Source organism: Aquarana catesbeiana, linkage group LG08 (genome assembly GCF_042186555.1).
Source record: "Aquarana catesbeiana isolate 2022-GZ linkage group LG08, ASM4218655v1, whole genome shotgun sequence".
NCBI lineage: Eukaryota > Metazoa > Chordata > Amphibia > Anura > Ranidae > Aquarana > Aquarana catesbeiana.
The window spans coordinates 130806355-130827555 of NC_133331.1; the positions used below are offsets into that span (position 1 = coordinate 130806355).

The 21201-nt window shown below is 43.9% G+C and overlaps 1 pseudogene; it reads right to left on the minus strand.

Annotated features, from left to right (window-relative positions):
• Positions 1–343: 343 nt before the first annotated feature.
• LOC141106040 (intelectin-1-like) overlaps positions 344–21201 on the minus strand; it is a 52830-nt pseudogene continuing 31972 nt past the window's right edge.

The following is a 21201-nucleotide window of genomic DNA, read 5'->3' on the forward strand; positions in this document are numbered from 1 at the left end:
CTACATTTAATCATTGAAGTAGTCTAAGGTAAGCATAGCTTTATGCACACTATTTGCTCCTATTTCCCACAAAATGTAATGAGGTTTATGCTGGATTTTGTTTTCTTAATCTGAGTCATTTTGATGGATAACATTTTAATAAGGCGAGAGTAAAATAGCTTTCAAAGAAATACAGTGGGGACAGAAAGTATTCAGACCCCCTTAAATTTTTCACTCTTTGTTATATTGCAGCCATTTTCTAAAATCATTTAAGTTCTTTTTTTTCCTCATTAATGTACATACAGCACCCCATATTGACAGAAAAACACAGAATTGTTGACATTTTTGCAGATTTATTAAAAAAGAAAAACTGAAAAAATCACACGGTCCTAAGTATTCAGACCCTTTGATATGACACTCATATATTTAACTCAGGTGCTGTCCATTTCTTCTGATCATCCTTGAGATGGTTCTACACCTTCATTTGAGTCCAGCTGTGTTTGATTATACTGACTGGACTTGATTAGGAAAACCACACACCTGTCTATATAAGACCTCACAGCTCACAGTGCATGTCAGAGCAAATGAGAATCATGAGGTCAAATTAACTGCCTGAAGAGCTCAGAGACAGAATTGTGGCAAGGCACAGATCTGGCCAAGGTTGCAAAAAAATTCTGCTGCACTTAAGGTTCCTAAGTGCACAGTGGCCTCCATAATCCTTAAATGGAATATGTTTGGGATGACCAGAACCCTTCCTAGAGCTGGCCGTCCGGCCAAACTGAGCTATCGGGGGAGAAGAGCCTTGGTGAGAGAGGTAAAGAAGAACCCAAAGATCACTGTGGCTGAGCTCCAGAGATGCAGTCAGGAGATGGGAGAAAGTTGTAGAAAGTCAACCATCACTGCAGCCCTCCACCAGTCGGGGCTTTATGGTGGGTGGCCCGACGGAAGCCTCTCCTCAGTGCAAGACAAATGAAAGCCTGCATGGAGTTTGCTAAAAAAACACCTGAAGGACTCCAAGATGGTGAGAAATAAGATTCTCTGGTCTGATGAGACCAAGATAGAACTTTTTGGCCTAAATTCTAAGCAGTATGTGTGGAGAAAACCAGGCACTGCTCATCACCTGTCCAATACAGTCCCAACAGTGAAGCATTGTGGTGGCAGCATCATGCTGTGGGGGTGTTTTTCAGCTGCAGGGACAGGACGACTGGTTGCAATCGAGGGAAAGCTGACTGCGGCCAAGTATAGGGATATCCTGGACAAAAACCTTCTCCAAAGTGCTCAGGACCTCAGACTGGGCCGAAGGTTTACCTTCTAACAAGGCAATGACCCTAAGCACACAGCTAAAATAATGAAGGAGTGGCTTCACAACAACCCTGTGACTGTTCTTGAATGGCCCAGCCAGAGCCCTGACTTAAACCCAATTGAGCATCTCTGGAGAGACCTAAAAATGGCTGTCCACCAACGTTTACCATCCAACCTGACAGAACTGGAGAGGATCTGCAAGGAGGAATGGCAGAGGATCCCCAAATCCGGGTGTGAAAAACTTGTTGCATCTTTCCCAAAAAGTCTCATGGCTGTATTAGATCAAAAGGGGCTTTTACTAAATACTGAGCAAAGGGTCTGAATACTTAGGACCATGTGATATTTCAGTTTTTCTTTTTTAATAAATCTGCAAAAATGTCAACAATTCTGTGTTTTTCTGTCAATATGGGGTGCTGTGTGTGCATTAATGAGGAAAAAAATGAACTTAAATGATTTTAGCAAATGGCTGCAATATAACAAAGAGTGAAAAAATTAAGGGGGTCTGAATACTTTCCGTCCCCACTGTATACTCTATACTTTATTGAAGAAAACAAAAACTGTTGAGGGAAGAATAGGGTCAACTGTTTACAAATTAACGATAGAACAGTAGGACAGCTGCCTCAGTGATCTCCTTGGTGGAACTCCATCCATTGTGGGTTCCATAGCCATCCCAGTTCAAGGATGCAAAGTCTCCGCACTGACGAGGTGCTCCTTCTGCCATGTATCCAGCTCCTCCAATGCAGTGCTAAGAATGAGTGATAGAAGCATAACATATTAACAACTGATTAGCAATAAAGCCTCCTTGCACAACTTAGAATAATAATTTGAAGAGGAGGAGGGAGAGCAGCAGTAACTGGTCTTTTACGCTAGATTACTGCACAGATCAACAAGAAATACGCAAAGCACAACAAGATTCAAGAAGATACAATAATACACATGCCTCTTGTATTTAGATAATATTTTCTTATCCCCACATTCAGCTTTAATTAAAAATACAATTTTATGCAAATAAATTATAAAAGTTGCTTTAAAAAAAGTCCTCTCATGTGGTATGAAACTCAAAGCTCTTGATATACTCTGTGAACTGTAGGCATTACCTGCTGATTCAGTACACACAGTATTAAATATTTCACCTGCTTTGGACCTTTCAGCATTACCCTGTTTTCCTAAAGATCATTGAGGATACGATTTGGAAATAGCAGTACTGCTCTGTGGTCCAAGATGAACTCATTACAACTAAATCTGTTACGCATATAATATGCAGCCTTTCAAATTTCAGATAAATTATTTTTCCATAAATGGTAGTTGATAATTACCGTATTTATCGGCGTATAACACGTACTTTTTTCCCCTTAAAATCAGGGGAAAATCGCAGGTGCGTGTTATACGCCGACCCCCTGCAATCCTGAGCTGTCACATATTCAAAATCGCCGACCGCGATTTAAAAATGGCGCCGCCGGCGCCGAAATACACAGAGCCAGTCCTCGGCTCTTCTCGGCTACTTTCGGCTTCACTCGAGCGCCGCCCGAACCTAGCCGCTCGGGACTACGAGTGGAGCCGAAAGTGAACGAGAGCCGCCAGGAAGAGCCGAGGACCGGCTCTGTGTATTTCGGCGCCGGCGGCGCCATTTTCAAATCGCGGTCAGCGATTTTGAAGCCCAGGATGGCAGGGATCACAGGATGCAAGGTTGCACTGGGGCAAGGCTGCACTGGGGAAGGCTGCACTGACAAGGCTGCACTGGGGAAGGCTGCACTGACAAGGCTGCACTGGGGAAGGCTGCACTGACAATGCTGCTATGGGGAAGGCTGCACTGACAAGGCTGCACTGGGGAAGGCTGCACTGACAAGGCTGCACTGACAAGGCTGCACTGACATGGCTGCACTGACATGGCTGCACTGGGGCAAGGCTGCACTGACAAGGCTGCACTGGGGAAGGCTGCACTGACAAGGCTGCACTGACAAGGCTGCACTGACATGGCTGCACTGAGGCAAGGCTGCACTGAGAAGGCTGCAATGATGGGCATTTAAATGTAAGTTTTTTTCCCTTCAACTTCCCTCCTAAAAGTTTTTTTTTCCTTAAAATTCCCTCCTAAATTGGGGTGCGTGTTATACACCGGTGCGTGTTATACGCCGATAAATATGGTAATACTTTTGTCTTTGTCCTCTTGCAATGACCCCTATTTCCTCCCTCTCATAAGCAAGATATGCAACATAAATATTAACATATAACGCATCTACTGTATACAGATGTCTCACAAATACTAGATCCTATAAGTGTATAATGTACAACAAAGGCTTTCTATGCTTTCTTTTTTTTTGTTTCATAAATTCTATGCTTTCTGTGGCAAAAACGTGTGCCTACATACAAGAAAGCCATGGGCTTTAATTTATTAAAGGCAAATAGGCTGTTCACTTTGGAAAGGAATTTCAACCTTGCAAGTGAATTTTTCCATAGAATGTGGTGAAAATTCAAAGAATACCAAGGAAAAAAGACTGTATTTTTGTCTGCACATGATTGGATGAGTGAAGTCAGCAACGTTTTGCATAGATTGGGGTCAAAATTCACTTTGCAAAGAATACCAAGGAAAAAAGACCATGGATACCAAGGAAAAAAGGGAAGTCAGCACAGTTTCACCTCTTCACTAAGCTAAGGGAAAATTCCCATTCAAAGCCATCAGCTTATTTGCCTTTAATGCATCAATCTAATGCCCCGTACACACGGTCGGATTTTCCGATGTAAAATGTCCGATCGGAGCGTGTTGCCAGAAATTCCGACCGTGTGTGGGCTCCATCGGACATTTTCCATCGGATTTTCCGACACACAAAGTTTGAGAGCAGGAGATAAAATTTTCCGACAACAAAATCCGATTGCGTCAATTCCGACCGTGTGTGGCCTGTTCCAATGCACAAAGTGCCACGCATGCTCAGAAGAAATTCCGACACGGAACAGCTCGGTCTGGTAAACTTAGCATTCGCAATGGATACAGCACTTTCGTCACGCTGCAATGTTAAAAATGGTTTAATACAGCGCACTCTCTTCTTCTTTATAATGTGACAAGAATTAAGTAGTTTTGCTACTCATATTCACACACACTTCTCACAAACTTATTTCGTTACTATTTATCGTGATTCCCTCAATATATTTTGATTTCTCACATCTGACAACATTATTTTGGTGGGTTTTTTTTTGGGTTTAATGTAGATTATTTTTTTTGTGTTTGTATTTTTTTTAAGAGTGTTTTTTTTTGGGGGGGGATTTTCATTTGTACTCCAGAACATTTTGGTGTGTATTTTTTGTGTCAAGTTACCACAACATCATTGATATGTTGTTATATTTAATCTGTAGGAGATTGTTTGGTGTTGGTGTCCCTTGTTAATTTCACATTTTATGTTAGAAAGGTACCTGAATCGTCACCAACAAACTGTCCTTTTTGGATGAAAACACACACAGGAGAGTAGAATTTCCCCCCAAAAAATTTTTATTAAGGCCTCACAACTAGACAAAGAGGGAGGCAACGCTGGAGAAACTGCAGAAATTGGTGAAGCCTTGGACCCCCAGGGCAGACATCAATTATTTAAAAGCAAAATTGGTGGCCTGAGGAGTCCTTATCTAAGGGAGGGCAGTCTGGTCCAGAAGTCCCAGAGATCCGGAAAGCAGCAGATGACATCTGTGTCCCCAGGCTGTGGTCATACAAGAGACTGCATCTTCTGTCAGACCAGACTGAACCCAGGGCAATCGCTCTCTTGTCTTCTTTCCACGCTTCCTTCCACGCGGTGGCTCTGGTGGTGGAGTTGTGGCAGCAGGAGGAGGAGGAGGATGGTGCAACTCAATCACGTCGGTCTTGGGTGTTAGTTCCCCACTCACCCCCTTAGTTAGGACTTTATAAATAAGTTGCTCACACAGGAGGCGTTGACCCTCCTGCATGCCCTGCAGTTTGGTGGCAGCCATGCAGGCAAAGGCCTCTTCAGGAGTGGGTAAGGCTCGGAGGGACGCCGAAGCCTCCTGAATTAGCCTGAGCGCTGAATCCTGCATGGGAGTCACCTTCCTCGCTCTTTTATATGTAAGGCGGAGGGGAGAAACCTGAGATTCAGTCAGGCTGCGACTTGTCCCAGGCTTCTCTTGGCTGACACTTAGCCCCGCCTCCTCCTGGCTGCCACTAATCCCTGCCTCCTCCTGACTGCCACATTCCACAGCTTCCTCCTGGCTGAGGTCTTCCTGTGTATGAAAAAGGGACATAGTTTTAGAATTTTCTTCATCAGTCACACACAATTTTAACCTCCTGACTGTTGCAAATTGAATGTTAACAAATATAACAGACTATAATTCTGAGCCCAGCATTTTTCTTTCTTTTACCAATTTTGGGTGCCCACTACTGTCTATTAATATGTAAAACACTTTTTTAAATCAGCAATTAGTGATCAATAAGAACATCTAGTAAACATCATTTATTTATTGACCAGAAATCTGTAGAATAATGCTATACCTGACTCCAGCTGGGCTCCTCCACTTCTTCCTGGCTGGAAGGACATCGGAAGTCTCAGCTGGGGTGGAAGGAAGCGTGGAAGGAAGAGTAGAGAGGGATTCCCTGACTTCAGTGTGGTCTGACAGAAATCGCAGTCTCTCATAGTACCACAGCCTGGGGACATAAATATCTGCTGCAGCTCCGGACCTCTGGGAATCTGTGACCTTCTTGCGCTCCCTAAGATAAGTGCTCCTCAGGCCACCAATTTTGTTTTTTAAATAAGGGATGGTTGCTGTGGGGACCACCGGCTTCACCAACTCCAGCAGTTTCTCCAGAGCTGCCTGCCTCTTTTGTTTATTATTGTAATGGGGATGTCTCACTTGCCACAGACAGGGCAGCTCCCTGTCTTTGTCTATGAACAGGGTTAGGAAATTGTGGTCGTTGAAGCCATCCATTTTCTCTGCAAGACAAAACACAAGACAAACCCTAAGGTCAGGCCAAACTCCCCTAATCTTGTTACAATATAGGCTTCCATTTCGAAGCAGTATAGGCCCAAGTTTAGATCTTACCTTCGTTATCACGATCAACACCTCCGATGCTCCCTCCTCCACTCACAGATCGTACGTAATACGCATGCGTGTTACGCTTTATACACACTGCGCATGCATGTAACTTCGCCCGCCCCTGACGTTCTTTCTAGTCTATTCCCCGCCCCTTTTCGTTCTGTGCAGTGGGGGAAGAGCACATGGCGGAGACACAGCAGGTGCGTGCTAATTGTAGCAACGAGGAGGAGGAGAAAAGCCCGTATCCGGAAACGTCCCAACCCAGAAGGAGTAGATTTAAGGCCTCAAATATGTCCTTTGGGGAGATGTTGGAGATGGTCGACATCCTGAAGAAGGCCGACTATGATGGAAAGTATGGACCTTACCCCAACCCCAATGTCAGAAAAGCCAAGATCATTGTGAAAGTGGTCAAGAGTCTGCACCGGAAATTCGGGGTACAACGATCGAAAGATCAGCTCAGGAAGCGATGGTCGGACCTTAAATTACGAGAACATGAGCAGTACAGAAAGATCCGGAGAGTGCTGCAAAAAAGTAAGTAGTTGTGCTGTGTTCCTATTCTTTATGTGTTTATTACGTTCGTGCTGCTCCATGTGCTTTTCTGAACTGTTGTACAGTTTAAAATAGCAACTTTCATGTTCATGGGCACATTATTCGTTCGTATCAAACATTTTTCTTTCGGCCTATAAAACACTATTGTTTAGGCCATATGCATTTGGCCACCATTTTTACGCCCTATACTTGTCTGAAACGAATTTGGTTGTGTAGATGGCTTTGTTACTAGAATGAAATGCAAACTAGATTCTGTGTAAGAAGAGGACACTCAGCAGCTGTTTTCACATCTGGACACTGGAGCACTAGTGTGGGACAAAAGAACACCATTTTTATTAGGGGGCCACACAGGTGCTCCAGTGTATACTATGGGGGGGGCTACATCTGTGAAGCTTGTACCAAACAGGTAAAGTATTGAAGCTTGACAAAGGACACTGAAAATGCTACATTTTGGAACTCTGCTAAAATTGACAATTGTACCCCACTTCCAAGCAATGTTTCCTATTTCTAGTTCTGCCATCAAATATCTGTGTGCTAAGTATACCATTTTGTTTTACATAGGGGAGAAAAGACTCGGAGGACACCCCTCATCCGAGGAGACCAGAGACCCCCACCTCTGAAAGAAGGGGAAATACCCCCAACACAAGCTGAGCAGGAGGAGGAAGAAGATGTGGTGGAACTAGTCACCACAACAGGTGAGTGTCTGCGACCACAGGCTCAGGTAAGAGATGGATGCCGGCATATTTTTGATACCTGTTTTTTTTTGGGTTCCTCTCTTTTTAGGTGATCGTGATGTTGTGGATCCAGATCCTTTCACATCAGAAAGTGCCCAGATCCTGATCGGGGAGATCATGGGGTGTAATTTACAATTGGAAAACCTCAAGAAAAACATCAATGATGTTATTCAAAAAAATAAAAACATCATTGATGTTTTGGGGCGAGTTTAAAGCCCCTCCAAATCCCTTTGTTTTTTTGTGTGCTACAATGTGAAAAATGTTTTTGTGATTTTTCGAAAAGCCAAATTTGGAGGATGCACGCAGTGTGCCAACATGTGCTATCTGCCATCACGGGAGATCAATGGACGCGTTTTGGGGGTGCAACCCCTTCCTCAATAATAAAGTAGCTGAGAGGAAGGGGTTTCTCCCCCAAAACACGTCCCTTGATCCCCCGTGATGGCAGCTAGCACATGTTGACATTCGTAAATTGGTGTGCATCTTCCAAATTTGGCTTTTCCTGGGGTGACTTCACCCCATCTGAACGCAATATCAAACACAGCTCATAAATACTCATGTCTGATATTGCCTTCAAATTCTATCAGAAGTGAACTTTGTAAGTTCAAGATTTGTGTCTTTCTTGTTGGTTTTACACATGCCTGTTTTATCTTAAATGGACATTTATATTTTTGATAATGCTACCCCAAAAATTGTTATACAACAAACATGTTGGTTTGTTTGAAAAACCTTTTCTAAATGCACATGTGATTGTGCAGGTATTAAAAAGTTTGTTCATCAAGAATGTGTGGATTATTGTGTCAACGCTAAAACACTTTGGTGGTGATGTAATTGGTGTTTTCTGTGAAAATGGGGGTTAGTTCCTAAGGGCAAATCTTCTTTGCACTACAAGTGCAGTTTCATTGCAGTTTCAAGTGCACTTGTAGTGCAAAGTGTCTTTGCCTTTAGTAAATAACACCCAACAGTGCTTTGTATAAGGTTACACAATCACGCCATTTTCTAGACTCCACACATTTCTGTCAGGGTCAGCTAAAACAAACACAAGCAGTAAATGTCCACAAAGATTTTCTTTTTTTTTGTTTTTTTATTTGATAAAGGTTTCACAAATTTGCTGGCATATTGATGGCCCCCCTACCCGCAAAGAACTCCAGGTATCGTAACCGGACATCACGGGCACTCAGGGAGGGCAAGCCAGGACGGCCACTTTCAATCGCCGTCAGTGTTGTTTCAGGTATCATTCCGGCCTCAGGCCCAACTGAGCCAGCATAGTTGGCCGAATGTTTGCGTAAAAAGTTATGGAGAATACAGCACGCCATGATTATATGATTAAGTTTATACTCTGCCATATGGATGGGTGTCAGAAATTGGCGGAACCGGCAGGCCAGGATTCCAAATGTGTTCTCCACCACTCTTCGGGCTCTGGCCAGCCGGTAATTAAAAACCCTCTGTTCCGGGGTGAGGGTCCTCATAGGGAATGGCCGCATAAGATGGTCCCCCAGCGCAAACGCTTCATCAACAACGAACACGAATGGGAGTCCTTCCACATTGTCCTCTGGAGGTGGCAAGTCCAAGCTGCCATTCTGGAGATGCCTGTAAAATTCCGTCTGGGCGATGACTCCACCATTGGACATCCGGCCATTCTTCCCCACGTCCACATACAAGAAGTCGTTATTAGCCGACACCACCGCCAACATCACAATACTATTGAACACCTTATAGCTGAAAAAGTACGACCCTGAGTTGGGTGGTGGGACGATGTGGACGTGTTTCCCATCAATTGCCCCTCCGCAGTTAGAAAAGTCCCACCGCTGGGCAAAGTGGGAGGCCACAGTCTGCCATTCCTGTGGCGTGGAAGGAAACTGTTGAGGGGAAAAAAAAAATTACTATTTTTGCACACAAACATGGCAAGCAGATTAGACAAACATTCTTGGCCAACCTCCAGATAGCATTTAGTAAGGGGAATTAAACAACAACAAAGTATAAGGTACACCTATCATACCCCCCCCCATGGGCCATTTCTAACATTATAGGGGGGGTAATCTTGGACAGGTAACCCTCTCCACTTCATTGAGAGATGAATGCCTAAATAATGTGTATTACTTTGACCAGCCCCTCCTTAGTTACACTATTGGCAGCCCACTGGACAGGTAAGAAGTGTCATAATACAAAGATATAAATACACATTGTACACATTTGAGGACATTTGGACATTATGCTATTACCTGTCAAGATAATAATGGGATAGAAAAACTTTAAACAGTACCATTGGAAAGTATACAGGCAGGCCCTTGCACTACATGCTTTGGGGAATTCATCCATAAATCTGACCACTAAAGAGATGGGTATAGTGTGTATGGGTTTGGCAAAGTCAGCAGATAGATGATTGAGGATAGATAGAGAATTGGGATCAGCTGACTTAGCAGTTGCGGGGAGGGAGGGTTAATAAAAATGATTTGGGGACACTACAAAAAAAAGCTTCTGGCCCTCTGCCTGATTTTAAAGCACAAATCACATTTCTAAACATTTTAGGGGGTGTTCGGGGTAAAGCACTACTATGGAGCAGATAAAATACATTGTTAAGTGACTACATGAGGTGAATATAGGGCCAGGAGAGAACATGCTGGGGAGGTTATTGAAGGCCAATCTGTATGAAGGACTAAAAAATTATTTACAGAACAATCCAGCATGCATGAGGAGAAAGGGGACATTCCCAGCATATTACAATCATGGTAATTAGGGAATGAGGAAAGAAATACAATATATTATCAAACATTAAATACAATAAAAAGTGATATTAAAGGATAAAAATCTTACCTTCATATACTCCTTCTGCAGGACCTGGATGATGGCAGAACAGGTCTCTGGGATAATGATCCCCAGAGCCTGGGGGGAGATGCCTGTCGAGAACTTGAGGTCCTGCAGGCTTCTCCCTGTCGCCAAGTACCGCAGGGTAGCGACCAGCCTCATGCAGGTATCCTGCCTGCTAATATAAGGGGACAGCGAAGCCAACAAACGGTGAAACACGGGGTCCGTCATCCTGAGAAAGTTCCTGAAATCATCAGGATTATTCTCATGGATCTCACGGAGCAAAGGCATATGAGAGAACTGGTCACGCTGAAGCAACCAATTCTTGGTCCATGAACTCCTCCCCACCCTGTTCATGGACTGGGCTTGTGTCAAGGTCAGGACCCCAACACCAAGCCCCCGCACAGCACGAACTCTACGAGGAGTACGCATACGTAACATGGCTAGAAAACGGTCGGCTGCTCAGAACGAAGTAACAGAACGCATTGAAGAACAGCAAGGCCTGTGAAGAGCGACCTGAAAAACAGTAACTAACGCACAAGAACACAATGACTAAGTCACGCGGAACTTGCTTGCATGCACTGAAGAGCAGATACAAACCCACAAGCACAAACTGAACGGCAGAAAACGATCTGAAAGCCACGAGTCTGAAAAAGCGCGAATCGTCTCTCACCAAACTTTTACTAACACGAGATTAGCAAAAGGAGCCCAAAGGGTGCCGCGCTTGGTTCTGAACTGGCCTTTTCTAGTCTTGTCGTACGTGCTTGACGTCACCGCGTTGTTGGCGATCCGAAATTCCGACAACTTTGTGCGACCATGTGTACGCAAAACAAGTTTGAGTCAACATCCGTTGGAAAAAATCCTAGGATTTTGTTGTCGGAATGTCCGAACAAAGTCCGACCGTGTGTACGGGGCATAATTGGGCCAATATTAAAGAATTACTAATGCTTACATGCTCTACATTGCAGCCTGTCACTTTTACATCAGCGCACAAAGCCAGGGGTGCTCTTTCTGAGTTAATAGCTCGGAATAATAGCCAACTGTGAATTCTCCTGTAGAGTAAGAAAGGTGCATTAACATTGTGACGTCATTTTACAGAATTCACAGATAAAAGGATTATTGGGTATTTATTATGATCTTACTTGCTCCAGATGGTGAGTAGTAAGCTTTTGTCTTCTCGGCACTTCCAAAGTCATAAACAACGGAACAGCAGGTCCATTATGTTTCAAACAGGCTCCAATATTGTACACCAAAGGGTATTTCTATCAGTAAGGTAAAAACATTGGTTCAAATCATTGATATGTACTTACTACATAAACTAATTAAGACTCTTGTAGTAACTAACACCACACTATCCATGGTGCACAAAGCAAAGTGTCAACAGAATTTGGTATAAATGTCCTAGCGGTAAATTTCTCTGATTTCATTCCATCACCTATGTATATCTGTACTGTTTTAATTAACTTTGGCTATTCACATAAAACAAAATACACAAAGAAACTGCAAAATATACATCCATAGCCATAATGGTCTTATTTATTAGGACTGAGAAAAATGCAATGACTAGGCAGACATTTCATAAGCCATAGAAACCAAGAATTTACATATAGCTAGTTTGACTATGACAGGCTAAAATGTGACAGATTGCTATACAGTACTGCACTATGCATACAGCTTTTTTCATTAATCAACTGAAGCAGCAAAGTGCAGTAACCCTCGGTAAGATATCACTTTACTGAACCAAATTACGAGAGAATCAATTCTAACTGGCACTATGGATAGTGAGTGGGCTAGAGCTTTTCTCCTTGCCCTGTTTTATTTCATTCACCTGTTAATGCCCCGTACACACGGTCGGATTTTCCGACGGAAAATGTGTGATAGGACCTTGTTGTCGGAAATTCCGACCGTGTGTAGGCTCCATCACACATTTTCCATCGTATTTTCCGACACACAAAGTTTGAGAGCAGGCTATAAAATTTTCCGACAACAAAATCAGTTGTCGGAATTTCCGATCGTGTGTACACAAATCCGACGCACAAAGTGCCACGCATGCTCAGAATGAATAAAGAGATGAAAGCTATTGGCTACTGCCCCGTTTATAGTCCCGACGTATGTGTTTTATGTCACCGCGTTCAGAATGATCGGATTTTCTGACAACTTTGTTCGACCGTGTGTATGCAAGACAAGTTTGAGCCAACATCCGTCGGAAAAAATCCTAGGATTTTGTTGTCGGAATGTCCGATCAATGTCCAACCGTGTGTACGGGGCATTAGTTGAAATTTAGAGGGGATAGGAAGTGTTCAGATTTTTCTAAGAACTTTGCAACTCAATGAATATGCCTTTGTAGTGACAGCTACAACACTTATAAAAAGAATAGCAGCCTCTTTTATTCAATAAACTATTTACCTTGTAAAGCCGGAAGAGGTTACCACCCTCATGTGTAAAGAAACTGTTGGCTGTACGATATATCTCAAAAGAGATGAATTCCTCCACAGAGACAAGGGTGTGTTATTGGGAACATGCCATAAACCTATATCTTTGGCAGTAATATCATAATTTCCTGGATTCTAAAACACAAATTATTTATCATTTATGTTTGAGAGTCTCTGTATGAACAGGTAGGTTTACAGTGTTTTCAGATCATAGGAGAATAGTTTAGAATCTGCTGCAAACACAGTAACAATATGCATAGACCTCCAAACAAAAAGAAGCAAGAATTTACAAAAATGTCTTATCTTATATGGTATAAGCATAGGCTTAATCAAAAATATTAGTTCTATGATATCCTTAAAATGCATTGTAATAGTTCTATTTTTTTTTAATAAAATTAATTGTAATACTTTGTAATCATCGCTGGTTGCACCATCTGGTAGCCCAAATGTGGCATAATTTGCCCAGTTTCCTTCGCCAGCTGGATTATTGGGGTTGTTTCCCTGCTGGCTGGACCAGCGATCTCCTGGTGTGCATTTCCCATTCATGTTGTTCTCATGTACACTTGCCACAAGTGTCTAACCTCCACCATTGGTTGTCATATCACAGAAGGTCTGGTAGATCACTCCATCTTCAGTGGTCAGTGTGTAAATTCCATCTGGAACAACAGAGTAAAAACAAAAATTTATACACATACGAAGGAAAAAAATTGGGGTAAATGTGTTATGTACTGTATGCACTGCAATCTTTTATCATAATAATAAATAGCATTTATTTTACAGACAGCTACATTTTATAGATTCTCTGTCTTTGTCCTTACAATTGCTCAATTCAACTGATGAAACCTACAGTTTATTTTTCTTTTTTTCATTCACACTTAAAATACTTCCATCATTATAGTCTATTATAAATGCAGTTGCAAGACTTTACTATACTGCCAACCATTCTTCATTTGACACCCATTTATGTCAATTGTTTTCTCCACTGTTCTCCAACTGACCTCTGAATAAAGTTCAGCTGGCTGGCTATGTTTTGTCTATAAAATACTTCACAGTGCCTGACCTGACCTACATTTCTGGTACATCTATAAATATTCTAAACCAGTGTTTCTCAACTCCAGTCCTCAAGACATCCCAGCAGGTCATGTTTTCAGGATTCCAATTATTTTGCACGGGTGATTTGATCAGTTTCACTGCCTTACTAATTACCACAGCCGTTTCATCAAATCACCTGTGCAAAATAGAGGAAATCCTGAAAACATGACCTGTTGGGGCGCCTTGAGGACTGGAGTTAAGAAACACTTTTTTAAACTATTCTCTCTATCTCTTTTTTCAGACGATACCACACCGGTTAAGGCCTCCCCAGCTTCAGGCAAGGGCAAAGGAAAGATGGCGCCCAAACCTCCGGAGCCTACACAACTCAGCTCTCCGCAGCAGATCCAGCATCACCCACTGACAGTCTCCAACAATTCCCCACAGATCTGGTGAGTCATTTGCCCGCAGATTCTGATGGCTTGCTGGCCAAATTCCGCACTATTGTAAGGGACGGGGTCACTATGGCCTCCCGAAAGCTTTCCTCTGATTTAGTGAGGGGTCTTAAAGAGATAGGCCACTGCACGAATCAGTTGGAACAACGCATGGACTGCCACTGTGCTGAACTGGAGGCCATGAGGGATAAATTGGAGGATGCAGTAATAGGCCCTGCAGGGATAATCTTCGCATCGGCGGTGTCCTTGAAACTATCACTGACCTACAAGGCACAGCAACTGCTTTCTTTCAGGATCTGGCCCCTGAGATCCCGGTGAACAGGCTGGAATTTGACCGTATCCACCGGTCCCTTGCTCCTAAACCGTCTGATGGCCCCCAAGGGATATCATCATTAAATTTCACTACTACCGCACCAAAGAGAAACTCTTATGCCCCGTACACATGGTCGGACTTTGTTCGGACATTCCGACAACAAAATCCTAGGATTTTTTCCGACGGATGTTGGCTCAAACTTGTTTTGCGTACACACAGTCGAACAAAGTTGTCGGAATTTCCGATCGCCGACAACGCGGTCACGTACACCACGTACGACGAGACTAGAAAAGGCCAGTTCAGAACCAAGCACGGCACCCTTTGGGCTCCTTTTGCTAATCTCGTGTTAGTAAAAGTTTGGTGAGAGACGATTCACGCTTTTTCAGACTCGTGGCTTTCAGATCGTTTTCTGCCGTTCAGTTTGTGCTTGTGGGTTTGTATCTGCTCTTCAGTGCGTGCAGAAAGTACCCTTGACTTGTCATTGTGTTCTTGTTCGTTCGTTACTGTTTTTCAGGTCGCTCTTCACAGGCCTTGCTGTTCTTCAGTGCATTCTGTTACTTCGTTCTGAGCAGCCGACCGTATTCTAGCCATGTTGCGTATGCGTACTCCTTGTAGAGTTCGTGCTGTGCGGGGGCTTGGTGTTGGGGTCCTGACCTTGACACAAGTCCAGTCCATGAACAGGGTGGGGAGGAGTTCATGGACCAAGAATTGGTTGCTTCAGCGTGACCAGTTCTGTCATATGCCTTTGCTCCATGAGATCCGTGAGAATAATCCTGATGATTTCAGGAACTTTCTCAGGATGACGGACCCCGTGTTTCACCGTTTGTTGGCTTCGCTGACCCCCTATATCAGCAGGCAGGATACCTGCATGAGGCAAGCCATCACTCCGGAGCAGAGGCTGGTCGCTACACTGCGGTACTTGGCGACAGGGAGAAGCCTGCAGGACCTCAAGTTCTCGACAGGCATCTCCCCCCAGGCTCTGGGGATCATTATCCCAGAGACCTGTTCTGCCATCATTCAGGTCCTGCAGAAGGAGTATATGAAGGTAAGATTTTTATCCTTTAATATCACATTTTATTGTATTTAATGATTGATAATATATTGTATTTCTTTCCTCATTCCCTAATTACCATGATTGTAATATGCTGTGAATGTCCCCTTTCTCCTCATGCATGCTGGATTGTTCTGTAAATAATTTTTTAGTCCTTCATACAGATTGGCCTTCAATAACCTCCCCAGCATGTTCTCTCCTGGCCCTATATTCACCTCATGTAGTCACTTAACAATGTATTTTATCTGCTGCATAGTAGTGCTTTACCCCAAACACCCTCTAAAATGTTTTGAAATGTTATTTTAGGTTTAAATTCAGGCAGAGTGGCAGAGGCTTTTTTTTTGTGGTGTCCCCCAATCATTTTTAGTAACCCTCCCTCCCCCAACTGCTAAGTCAGCTGATCCCAATTCTCTATCTATCCTCAATCATCTATCTGCTGACTTTGACAAACCCATACACACGATACCCATCTGTTTTGTGCTCTGATTTATGGATGAATTCCCCAAAGCATGTAGTGCAAGGGCCTGCCTGTATACTTTCCAATGGTACTGTTTAAAGTTTTTCTATCCCATTATTATCTTGACAGGTAATAGCAGAATGTCCAAATGTCCTCAAATGTGTACAATGTGTATTTATATCTTTGTATTATGACACTTCTTACCTGTCCAGTGGGCTGCCAATAGTGTAACTAAGGAGGGGCTGTTCCAAGTAATACCCTGTATTTAGGCATTCATCTCTCAATGAAGTGAAGAAGGTTTCCTGTCCAAGATTTCCACACACCCCATAATGTTAGAAATGGCCCATGAGAGGGGGGGGATATGATAGGTGTACCTTATACTTTGGTGTTGTTCAATTCCCCTTAATAAATGCTATCTGGAGGTTGCCCCAGAATGTTTGTACCTAATCTGCTTGCCATGTTTCTGAGCAAAAATAGTAATTTATTTTTGTTTTCCTCAACAGTTTCCTTCCACGCCACAGGAATGGCAGACTGTGGCCTCCCACTTTGCCCAGCGGTGGGACTTTCCTAACTGCGGAGGGGCAATTGATGGAAAACATGTCCACATCATTCCACCACCCAACTCGGGGTCGTACTGTTTCAACTATAAGGGGTTCAATAGTATTGTGATGTTGGCGGTGGTGTCGGCTAATTACGACTTCTTGTATGTGGACGTGGGGAAGAATGGCCGGATGTCCAATGGTGGAGTCATCGCCCAGACGGAGTTCTACAGGCGTCTCCAGAATGGCAGCTTGGACATGCCAGCTCCAGAGGACAATGTGGAAGGACTCCCATTCGTGTTCGTTGCTGATGAAGCGTTTGCGCTGGGGGACCACCTGATGCGGCCATTCCCGATGAGGACCCTCACCCCGGAACAGAGGGTTTTTAATTACCGGCTGGTCAGAGCCCGAAGAGTGGTGGAGAACACATTTGGAATCCTGGCCAGCCGGTTCCGCCTATTTCTGACACCTATCCATATGGCGGAGTATAAACTGAACCATATTATACTGGCATGCTGTATTCTCCATAACTTTTTAAGGAAACATTCGGCCAACTATGCTGGCTCAGTTGGGCCTGAGGCCGGAGTGATACCTGAAACACTGACGGCGCTTGAAAGCGGCCGTCCTGGCTTGCCCTCCCTGAGTGCCCGTGATGTCCGGTTACGATACCTGGAGTTCTTTGCGGGTACGGGGGCTATCAATATGCCTTCAAATTTGTGAAGCCTTTTTCCAATAAAAAAGCAAAAAAATGAAAATCTTTGTGGACATTTACTGTTTGTGTTTGTTTTAGCTGACCCTGACAGAAATGTGGGGAGTCCTGAAAATGGCGTGATTGTGTAACCTTATACAAAGCACTGTTGGGTGTTATTTACTAAAGGCGTATACACTTTTTATACTACAAGTGCACTTGAAACTGCAATGAAAATGCTCTTGTAGTGCAAAGAGGATTTGCCCTTAGGAAATAACCCCCATTTTCGCAGAAAACAGCAATTACATCACCCCAAAAGTGTTGTAGCGTTGAGACAATAATCCACACATTTTTGATTAACAAACTTTTTTATACCTGCACAATCACATGTGCATATACCAAAGGTTTTTAAAACAAACCAACATGTTTATTGTATAACAATTTTTGGGGTGGCATTATCAAAAATATAAATGTCCATTTACGATAAAACAGGCCTGTGTAAAACCAACAGGAAAGACAAAAAACTTGAACTTACAAAGTTCACATGTGGTAAAACTTGAAGGCAATATCAGACGTGAGTGTTTAGGAACTGTGATATTGATATTACGTTCAGATGGGGTCAAATCACCCCTTAAAAAGCCAAATTTGGAAGATGCACACCAATTTACGAATGTCAACATGTGCTATCTGCCATCACGGGGGATCAAGGGACGTGTTTTGGGGGAGCAAGCCCTTCCTCACCGCTACTTTATTATTGAGGAAGGGGTTGCACCCCCAAAACGCGTCCATTGATCTCCCGTGATGGCAGATAGCACATGTTGGCACACTGTGTGCATCCTCCAAATTTGGCTTTTCTAAACATTGCTAAAATATTTTAAACATTGGGCCACAAAAAAAAGTGATTTTGTGGGGTTTTAAATTCGCCCCAAAACATCAATGATGTTATTATTTTTTTTAATCACATGATTAATTTTTTTCTGGATGTTTTGCAATTCGACATTACACCCCATGATCTCCCCGATCAGGATCTGGGCACTTTCGGATGTGAAAGGATCTCGATCCCTAACATCACGATCACCTAAAAAGAGAGAAACCAAACAAAAACAGGTATCAAAAATCTGCCAGCATCCATCTCTTACCTGAGCCTGTGGACGCAGACACTCACCTGTTGTGGTGCCAATTTCCACCACATCTTCTTCCTCCTCCTGCTCAGCTGGGTTTGGGGGTATTTCACCTTCTTCCATAGGTGGGGGGTCTCTGGTCTCCTCGGATGGGGTGTGTCCTCCGAGTCTTTTCTCCCCTATGTAAAACAAAATGGTATAATTAGCACACAGATATTTGATGGCAGAACTATAATTAGGAAACATGACTTGAAAGTGTGGTACAATTGTCTATTTTAGCAGAGTTCCAAGATGTCGCTTTTTTATTGTCCTTTGTCAAGCTGCAATACTTTACCTGTTTAGTACAAGCTTCACAGATGGAGACCCCCCTATAGTATACACTGGAGCACCTGTGTGCCCCTCCTAATAAAAATGGTGTTCTGGTGTCCCACACTAGTGCTCCAGCGTCTAGATGTGAAAACAGCTGCTGAGTGTCCTCTCCTTACACAGAATCTAGTTTGCATTTCATTCTAGTAACAAACCCATCTACACAACCAAATATTTTGCATCCAAGTAGGCCCTAAAAAATGTAGGAAAATGCATATGGCCTAAACAATGGTGTTTTAGAGGGGTAAAAAAAAATGTTTGATACGAACGAATAATGGGCCCATGAACAATAAAATTGACATTTTAAACTGTACAATTAAGAAAAGCATATGGAGCAGCACGAACGTAAGAAAGACAAAAAGAATATGAACACAGCACTTACTACTTACTTTTTTGCAGCACTCTCCGGATCTTTCGGTACTGCTCGGGCTCTCTTAATTTCAGGTCCGACCACCGCTTCCTGAGCTGATCTTTCGATCGTCGTACCCCAAAATTCCTGTGAAGACTTTTGACCACTTTCGCCATGATCTTGGCCTTTCTGATATTCGGGTTGGGGTAAGGCCCATACTTCCCATTATAGTCGGCCTTCTTCAGGATGTCGACCATCTCCAACATCTCCCCAAAGGACATATTTGTGGCCTTAAATCTCCTCCTTCTGGATCGGAACGTGTCCGGATCCGTGCTTTCCTCCGCCTCCTCCTCGTTGCTATAATTAGCACGCACCTGCTGTGATTCCGCCATGTGTTCTTCCCCCACTGCGCAGAACGAAAAGGGGCGGGGAATAGACTGGAAAGAACGTCAGGGGTGGGCGGAGTTACACGCATGAGCAGTGTATATAAAGCGTAACACACTTGCGTATTACGTACGATCTGTGAGCGGAGGAAGGAGCATTGGACGCGCCGATCGTAAGAACGAAGGTAAGAGACAAACTTGTGCCTATACTGCTTCTACATTGAGGCCTATATTGTAACAAGATTAGGAGAGTTTTGTCTGACATTAGGCTTTGTCTTGTGTTGTGTCTTGCAGGGAACATGGATATGTTATTGAAAGACAATGACTTCATGTCACTATTCATTGATATGTTAAGGGAGCTGCCATGTCTGTGGGAGATCAACCACCCACATTACAAGAACCAAACAAAGAGGAAGGCAGCACTGGATCAATTGTTGGAAATTGTGAAGCAGGTGATCCCTACGGCAGACATCACCTATTTGAAGATCTTAATTGGTGGCCTGAGGAGTACATATGTAAGGGAGCGCCAGAAAGTCCAGGATTCGCTGAGATCCGGAGCAGCAGATGACATCTATGTCCCCAGGATGTGGTACTACGACAGGCTGCATTTTCTGGCAGGCCAGACTGAACCCAGGCCATCCCTCTCCAGTCTTACTTCCACACTTCCTTCCCCCCCGGCTGAGGCTTCTGATGCCCAACCTGGGCCTTCCAGGCAACAACACATGGAGAAGCCCAGATTGAGCCAGGTATAGCATTCCTCTAAATATTTCTGCTTGTCCAATCAATGATGTTAACTAGATGTTAGTTGGGAGTACTAATTTAGGATTGTGATTGATGAAGCAAAAACTAAAAACATGTCCCTTTTTCATACACAGGGAAGTCTCAGCCAGGAGGTGGCCGGGCCTAGCCGGCTGGCTGATCTGCAGGTCCCTCCACCCCCCCCTGGAAAGAGAAAGTGGCAGGAGGAGTGCCCTAGAGGAGGTTGGCAGAGGACTCTTTTGGAAGGCTACAGAGGTCCTGGGAGCACCACACACCATGGAGGAGGACCTTGCTGCCACCATTGCCTTTCAAATGCAGAGGATGGAGGAGGGACAACAAGTCATGTGTGAGGCGCTCATATTGGAGGCTGTTAACAAAGGTATGAGGGGCCAAATTACATCTCAGACACACCTTTGCGAAATCCCACATGGTCCTCCTCCTCCTCCTGCAGGTCCTCCTCCTTCTCCTCCTTCTCGTCCTCCTCCTCCCAGTCCTCCTCCTCCTCCTGCCACATCTCCAACAGCACAGCCACAGCCCAGAAGGAAGTGTGGAAGGAAGACCAGAAAGTGAGGACCCTGGGTTCAGTCTGGTCGGCCAAAAGATGCAGCCTCTTGTGGTACCACAGCCTGGGGACACAGATGTCATCTGCTGCTTTCCGGATCTCTGGGACTTCTGGACCAGACTGCACTCCCTTACATATGGACTCCTCAGGCCACCAATTTTGATGTTCAAGAATTGATGTCTGCCGTGGGGGTCCCAGGCTTCGCTAATTTCTCCTGTTGATCCAGTGTTGCCTGCCTCTTTGTTTGGTTCTGAGCCCTTAATAAAGGAATTTTTGTTTGAATTATACTCTCCTATGTGTTTTACT